This window comes from Somniosus microcephalus, chromosome 7, assembly GCF_052327205.1.
Source record: "Somniosus microcephalus isolate GS21.2 chromosome 7, FLI_Smic_1.0, whole genome shotgun sequence".
NCBI classification, from domain to species: domain Eukaryota; kingdom Metazoa; phylum Chordata; class Chondrichthyes; order Squaliformes; family Somniosidae; genus Somniosus; species Somniosus microcephalus.
In genome coordinates this window covers 68987595-68996109 of record NC_140993.1, presented here as the reverse complement: position 1 = coordinate 68996109, position 8515 = coordinate 68987595, and positions in this window count along the sequence as shown.

Sequence of the window (8515 nt, the reverse complement as noted above, 5' to 3'; positions counted from 1 at the left end):
TGTTTTTCAACTGGAGACTAAGATGTCGCTTGGATTTGCTCAAACCAAACATAAGACGAGATGTTGAGGATAAGCAGTTCCAGCACATAAATGAGAAGCCAACCAGGAGCTTCAAGATAGGGCAACCAGTCTTGGCCCGCGACTACCGAACAGAAAAATGGCAGCCAGGAATGATATGCACACAGCAGGGACCACTAATGTACACAGTGGACGTTAGAGAGAGCATCGTGAGACACCATGCTGACCAGATTCTAGAGTCACAGGAACAAGCCAAACCTGTACCACAAGCATGTGCACCTGGTAATGAGCCCGAAGTACAGATTGCGTCTACCTCAGAAGCAGGGGTATTGGAAGCTGACGAACCAACCAATGACAATGAGCCAGAATTGACTCCACCGCCAGAACAGGATACTCGAGAAAGGCGCTATCCAGTCCGGATCAGGAAGCCTCCTCAAAGACTGAACTTATAAATGACTATTTCAGTTGATGTATATATTACTGAGAAAATTGTAATTATAATTAGTTATTATTTAGTTGTTAAATGAATGTTATGTACTGTTTATCTAAAAGGGGAGGAATTGTTGTGTATGTACCTTTAAGGGAATAACTGGTCTTAGACTGCAGTACCGGCAGTGACCACCCCTGTATAAAAGGCCCTAGCAGGCTTCTGTATTTTCAGTCTGACGCTGCCTCCTGTTCAGTAAAGTACCTGTTAAACTGTTCTCCCGAAGTCCGTGTATTATTGAGGCGCGGACTTTACACTCTGCATTGGTTGGACATGTTTAACATCAAGTCTACTAAGACTCCTAGGTCACTTTCAGCTTCATCTTTAGCTATTTCAACACCGTTCATTGGTTGTGTTGTCTATAGTTCCTTCCTATATGCAATACCTTACAGTTGTCTGCATTAAATTTCATCGGTCATTGTTCTGTCGACTTGTGTATCTTGTCAAACTCATTCTGAACTTTCTGAGCTGCGATCCAACTGCTGCAAATGTGACCACTTTACAATGAGTTTCAGAATCCAGGTCATTTATGTAAATTAGAAACATTACTGGTCCCAGCACTGAGACCTGAGGCACCCCACTCAATATGCCCAACCATTCTATGCCATTCAGCAAGAAGGAGAAACTGTTCCCCAGCAATGGGTCAAGGTTTTCAGGAAAGGGGCAGGAAAAATGACCCACAAAGCAGTTGCCCCGTATGGTCAAGTTTCTCAGTTTCAGAAATAGGTTGACAATAGGTTGAACCAATTTTACAGAAGACCACTTTAGTTTCTGATTATTTAAGGACCTGCACACAATGTTGGCTCCTGGTTGAGCTCAGAGCTGGCATTACTCGGGCGTGGGTACACCTGGATAGACCAGGCACACCTCCTGGCTGACTGGAACCTGGGGTCCAGACCAAGATCGGGGACACCACCTCTGAAGATTTGGCCATTAATTTTCTTTTAATAAAAGCGGCCCCCTTGGGGGGGCACCTACATGTTCATTTTGGGGTACATGCCACGCCTTGCCACCCCTTTAAGGATACAGCCTTTTTGTAGGGTGGGTGAGCTAGATGTGCCCTTAGCCCACTGAAGGACCACCACCTGACCTTGTGAGCTTTGGCGACGTCAGTGATGGACACTGTAGTGTCCGCGTATCAATAACACACGGACTGCAGGAGAACGGTAATAACAGGTGTTTACTGAACAGAGGGTATGCTGGAACTAACTGTACAAATTACTACACGGTGTTATATACAGGTGTGGTCACTACTGGTACTGCAGTATACAGGGGCTGTAAAAGATAGTTCCTCTCTTAAAGGTACATACATTACAGACACCATGGAGTCGATTTTAACTGTTCTCGCTAGGCGACAGCGGGTTAGTATTATAGCCCGCCCAATTTTCCTTCACCTAACCCCACATAGATTTTTGGGGCTTGGTGGTTAAGAATATGGGCTTTTGAGGATATTTAGATGGAATAATTAAATGACCTGTTGTGGTGTCGGTACCTTTCTACCTAGACACAATTTAGGACTCAGAACTCAGAGATTCAAACAGGAAAGGAAGTTCTGGAAAGTTCCGAACAAAGAGAGCTAAACTTAACAGAGAACACCCAACCATTTATCTCCTGTGACAGCGCCACAACAAGTGGGAGGAGAACACACAATAGAACACACAATACATAACATTTCCTCCCCTCTTAAATGGAAGGTCCACATTATTCCTCAACAGGTAAGTTACTTTCAATGCACTCAACGAACCTAGGGTAGAGGTAGACTGCCTCAAACCCTGACTTTACCCTGGGGTTTATTCTGCCCCAGTCTTGTGGGCAAGTCACTAAGCCTACAGATCGAAGCGTCTTGGAGGCCGCCGCTCTCTGACAGGATACCGGCGGTCATCGCTGGCTTCCACAGCAGTAGGCATTGACACAGGCCTGGATGGAGAAGGTGCCTGTGTCAGTCGAAAGTCAGGAGTTTGCACAGGTGGAACAGTCTCTTTGACTTCCTGTGTTAGAGAAGAGCACTGTGGCAAAGGATGCTGGTTTGCGGTATCAACAGTTCAGGCCAACCAGCCGTTGGAGCCTCTGTGGCTGTCTCTGCTCCTAGCAACAGTTGATCTGTGTGTCTTCTCCAGACGACGTCCTCAGCAGTCTCAACCGTGTAAGACACAGGGCCCGTCTGTGCGATCACCAGAGCAGGAACCCATTTCGGTCCAGTGTTGTAGTTTCGAGCTGGGACGTGCTCTCCAGGGTGAAACCGTCTCTCCTTGGCTCTTTTCTCTCTCTTTTCAACTTGAGCTTGTTGTTGACAATGGACAACCTGTTCTGCCCTTGGAGGTTTGAGTAAGTCAAAACTTGTCCGCAACTGCCTCTTCATCATGAGCGAAGCGGGGGAAGTTTTGGTTGTGGCATGCGGCTCGTTCCTGTAGGACAACAGGAAGCTGTTCAGATGTTGGTGGATTGAGCCCTGACCTTGCGATGCCTTCAAAGCGTGCTTCAAAGTTTGCACAAACCTTTCTGTCTGACCGTTAGTAGAGGGATGATAGGGCGCAGACCTGATGTGTTGGACACCATTCACATGCAGGAAGGTTGCAAACTCCTGTGATACAAATTGTGGACCATTGTCACTTACGAGTTGTTCCGGTGAGCCATAACGGCTGAACATCTCACCAAGTTTCTCAATTGTTTTCTCTGCCGTGGTAGATCTCATCACAGCGACCTCCGGCCACTTGCTACGAGCGTCCACAACCACCATAAACATCTTCTCTTCGAAAGGACCGGCGAAGTCCACATGTACTCGCTGCCACTCTTCTGCAGGCCAATCCCAGGGGTGTAGGGTTGCCAGCTGTGGAACATTCCGGGCCCTTTTTGACATGGGGAACATGTTTTGGCTTTCTCCTCAATATTCCCATCGAGACCTGGCCACCAGAAGTAGCGTCTTGCCATTTCCTTCATCCGAACCATCCCACTGTGGCCTGTATGAAGTTGTTGCAGTATAGGTTCCCTCAGAGGTGGCGGAAGGATGACACGGCGTCCCCAAAGAACACAACCTGCCTGGACGGAGAGCTCATTTCTTTTTGAAACGTAAGGTTTCAAACTAGGAGAATCTCCTATAGCTCTCCCTCGAATGACATCGTCCATTACCTCAGACAGGACTGGATCGTTGCGGGTGTACCTTCGCACCTGAACTGCAGTGACAGGTGCTCCCTCCACTTGTCTAAAGTAGAAGATGTCTATCTGACGAGGCTCTGGGGGAGTAACAGGCAAGGGTAGCCTCGAGAGACCGTCTGCGTTGCCGTGCAAGTCTGATTTGCGATATTTGATGTCGTATGTGTGTCGTGACAACAGTAAAGCCCACCTTTGCATCCTGCTTGCAGCGAGAGACGGCGCATAGTTACTCTCGGCCTTGTTCAAGGTGCGTGATACGAAGGAGATAGGTTTCTCTTCACCCGAAGGCATGATGTGGGATATGACTCCTCCCACACCATATGGTGATGCATCACATGCTAGCTGCACGGGTAGCTTTGGGTCGAAGTGTGTCAAGACCTCCGATTTCAGCAATGCTTTCTTTGCTTGGGCGAAAGCTTCGTTGCACAGTTCAGTCCATTTCCATGTTTTGCCTTGACATAGCAACTGATGTAACGGCTTCAGCAATGTTGCTAAGTCTGGAATAAACTTCCCATAGTAGTTAAGTAGCCCCAGAAATGAACGTAACTGGCTCACATTTTGGGGTGCTGGGGCCTCCATGATCGCCTTGACCTTTGACGGCGCCTTATGCAGGCCAGTAGCGTCAATCACATGCCCCAGGTACTCAACTGAAGACTGAAAGAATTCACATTTGTCTTTACGAACTCTGAGTCCGTACTCTTTCAGTCGTTGTAGTGTCGCATCCAAGTTCAGAAGATGATCCTCCTCATTTGTCCCAGTGACAAGGATGTCGTCCAGGTAGCACTGGACTCCTGGCAGTCCACTCAAAATCTGATCCATTGCCCTTTGGAATAGAGCAGGGGCTGACGTAATTCCAAACGGAAGGCGGCAGTACCTGTATAGCCCCTTGTGTGTCACAATTGTCAGCAGCTCCTTTGATTTGTCATCGACATGCATTTGTAGATAAGCTTGGCATAAGTCTATTTTGCTGAACTTTTGCCCTCTGGCCAGGCCCGTAAAAAGATCATCAATGAGGGGAAGAGGGTACTGTTCCACAGACAGCACCGGGTTAATAGTCACTTTAAAATCCCCGCAGATTCGAACAGATCCATCCTTTTTCAGGACAGGAACAATGGGTGTGGCCCATTTGCTCACGCTCACAGGCTCCAGGACTCCATTCTCGACTAAGGCCTCCAAGTTAGCCTCAACTTTTGGCCTAATTGCATAGGGTACAGGTCGGGCTTTGTGAAACTTCGGTTTGCTGTCAGGTTTAATGTCCAGTCTCACGCTGATCTTTTTCATGCTCCCAAGTTCCCCATTGAAGAGTTCTGCATGTTTGTTTAACACTGCAGTCAGACCTGACTCCCCTTTTGACATCATGTGGACTACAGGCCAGTCCAGCGTGATTTTCTCTAGCCACGCACGTCCCAGTAGCGATGGGTAATTTCCCTTTACCACATATAGTGGCAGTTTTGCAGTCTGTCCGTTCAATTTAACTGTCACCTCAATGACGCCTCTCATGGCCACAGGTTCGCCGGTATACGTCTTTAGCACAATGTTTGTTGGCTGAAGGGTAAGATGCTTTAGCATTTTGTTGTAGACAGTGTCTGAAACAAGGGACACAGCTGCGCCTGTGTCCATCTCCATCCGCACTGATTGTCCCTCCACCAGTGGTGACACCCAGTAGCCATTTAAATCACCTGCAACCGTCAGTATGTGCACCTCTTCCTCCTCAGACGTGTCGCTCCCCTCTGTTTTGCTTGTTCCATCATACTGCACTGAATGAACACTCTTTTTCCTCTCTTGTCCAAATACAGACATTTTGCTTCCATGCTTCCCAGCTCTGTCTGTTCTTTTTTTACCTCTACAGGCGCGTTCAATGTGACCCTTTTTGCCACAATTTCGGCATTCCAGCTCCATACACCAGCAGTCATTAGCGTGATGGCCCGTTTTCCCACAACGGTAACATGTGCCGTTCCGCGCACCTTTAGGCTCAGACGACACCTTGTGAACTCTCCCTGTTGCACTCAACTGGTGAGCCTCCTTGTCCACCATCTCCATGGAGACACTAACTTCAATGGCCTTTTCAAGAGTAAGGTTGTCCTTAGTAAGAAGGCGCTTCTGTATGGCTGCATTTTGCAGACCACAGACAAGTCTGTCTCTAATGGTGTCATTCAGCACCTCCTTGAACTGGCAGTGTTCCGACAACCTTTTTAAAGCAGCAATAAACATCGTCACTGATTCCCCCTCCTCTTGATTCCGTTTATGAAATCTAAATCTCTCAGCAATAACCAGAGGCTTTGGTGAAAAATGTGCTGCAAGAATTTCCACTAGTTGCTTATATGTTTTAGTTCCTGGCTTATCTGGTTGCACGAGGCTGCGAAGTAAATTGAATGTCTTCGGCCCGATTACACTCAAAAAGGTAGGCACGACCTTTTCATTTGCCACCGCATTTGCCAATACAAAATAGTCAAAACATTCTGTATAAGCGCTCCATTGCTCCACATTTTCATCAAAATCACCGATGTTTCCTAATATAGTAGCCATCTCACGTTTCAAATTAAATTTTCTGTTTACTCACTGCACCCGTAACGTACGCAGATTCATCCGCTCCTTGTTGCCACTTGTTGTGGTGTCGGTACCTTTCTACCTAGGCACAATTTAGGACTCAGAACTCAGAGATTCAAACATGAAGTGCTTTATTGGAAGGAAAGGAAGTTCTGGAAAGTTCCGAACAAAGAGAGCTAAACTTAACAGAGAACACCCAACCATTTATCTCCTGTGACAGCGCCACCACAGGTGGGAGGAGAACACACAATAGAACACACAATACATAACATGACCCTAAGGCTTTCCTGCTAAATTCACGGCTTTCGGACTCTTAGGATGATGTATGATCACATGTGTCCTTGTTATTGCAAAAACTAATTATTATTGCTAAAAGAGAGGGAAAAACAGTGCCTACAGCATTATTTCTTATCTCTCCTGTCTGCGGGAATGTGCTGAGAACTTTTGATATCTGTTGAGATATAATCAAATATAAATCGCTTTTAGTAATTTTCAGCATTAAGCTTTGCTAGATTGTAGTTTAATATTAAATTGCAGTTTTATTTCTCTTTTCTTAGAATTAGTAAAGAGAATGCTGTTTAAGTTAATATTTCTTTACAGTTAGAACTCTGTAGGGCACCGATCCGGGCAGGTGCAGACGTGTATGTGAGTAGAAGGAATGAGGAATAGGCCACGCCTACTATCCAAAGGCCAATAAAGAGTAATATAATTCTCAATTGTACTTTGTAAACTGCTGCTCAGATATTGTATTAAGTCTCACTTCTGCTTAAATAAAATCATAACTGTTATCAATATGGAGTCAGTTTCGAACCATTGAAAAGACAGTCCAAAGGGACATCAGTTTTTTTTCTTACATTGGGCATCATCCAAAGAACTGTTGTCCACCTGTACTCCACAGGGAGCTGATGGATTGTTCCAGAGTGGAAGAGTTACATAGGAACGTAGGAATAGGAGTAGGCCATTCAGCCCCTCGAGCCTGTTGCGCTATTTAATTAGATCATGGCTGATCTGTACCACAACTACATTTACCCACCTTTGCTTCTTGAAATCCTTACATAATAATATCTATCTATCTCAGTCCTGAAAGCTCCAATTGACCCAGCATCCATAGCCTATTGGGGAAGAGGTTCCAGATTTCCACTACACTTTGTGTAATAAAGTGCTTCCCGATTTCACTCCTTTAAGAACTTTAAGAGTATGCCACCTTATTCTGGATTCCCCCACTAGAGGAAATAATTTCTCTGTATCTACCTTATCGAATCATTTTATCATTTTAAACACCTCAATTAGATCACCTTTCAATCTTCTATACTCAGAAGGGAGGGAGTGCGGCGGAGGTTTACCAGAATGATACCCGGACTTCAAGGGTTAAGTTACGAGGAGAGATTACACAGATTAGGGTTGTATTGTCTAGAATTTAGAAGGTTAAGGGGTGATCTGATCGAAGTTTTCAGGATATTAAGGGGAACAGATAGGGTAGATAGAGAGAAACTATTTCCACTGGTTGGGGATTCTAGGACTAGGGAGCATAATCTAAAAATTAGAGCCAGACCTTTCAGGAGTGAAATTAGGAAACACTTCTACACACAAAGGGTGGTAGAAGTTTGGAACTCTCTTCCATAAACGGATTGATAGCTTTCTGTTAACCAAAAGTATTAATGGATATGGGCCAAAGGCGGATATATGGAGTTAGGTCGCAGGTCAGCCACAATCTCATTGAATGGCGGAGCAGGCTCAAGGGGCTGAATGGCCTACTCCTGTTCCTATGTTCCTATGTTCAAGGTAATACAAGCCAAGTTTATGCAACTTGCCTTCATAATTTAACCCTTTAACCCTGTTATAATTTTGGTGAATCTGTGCTATACCCCCTCCAAGCCCAATATGTTCTTCCTGAAATGCAGTGCCCAGAACTGAACATAGTACACAGTGTTGAAAGACAATTCTAAACTATACTGACTTTCCTTGGTTTTGGGTGTCAAGGTCTGCAATCAGGGAGAGGAGTGTTTCCTCAGGTAATGTGTAGTTAGGCTGTGGTACACAACAAAGGATCTTACACAATACCTGAAGTAACACTTGATCGAAAGTCACTTCAGACAGTCAGCAGACAAAGGAGCGCAGAGACTTTCATCCCATCAGTCTGAGCTGGATTAAAACTCAGGTCTATAGGGGTGAAAGGGCAGTGTGGTAACGCATGGCACCACCCAATCATTGGTTGGCCAATTTATATTAATTGTTAGATTACTTCTGTTTGCTTTTTTTTAACTCAAAGTTTCTAAACACAAATTAACTTCACAAAACCGAAAGCTGTGTTTG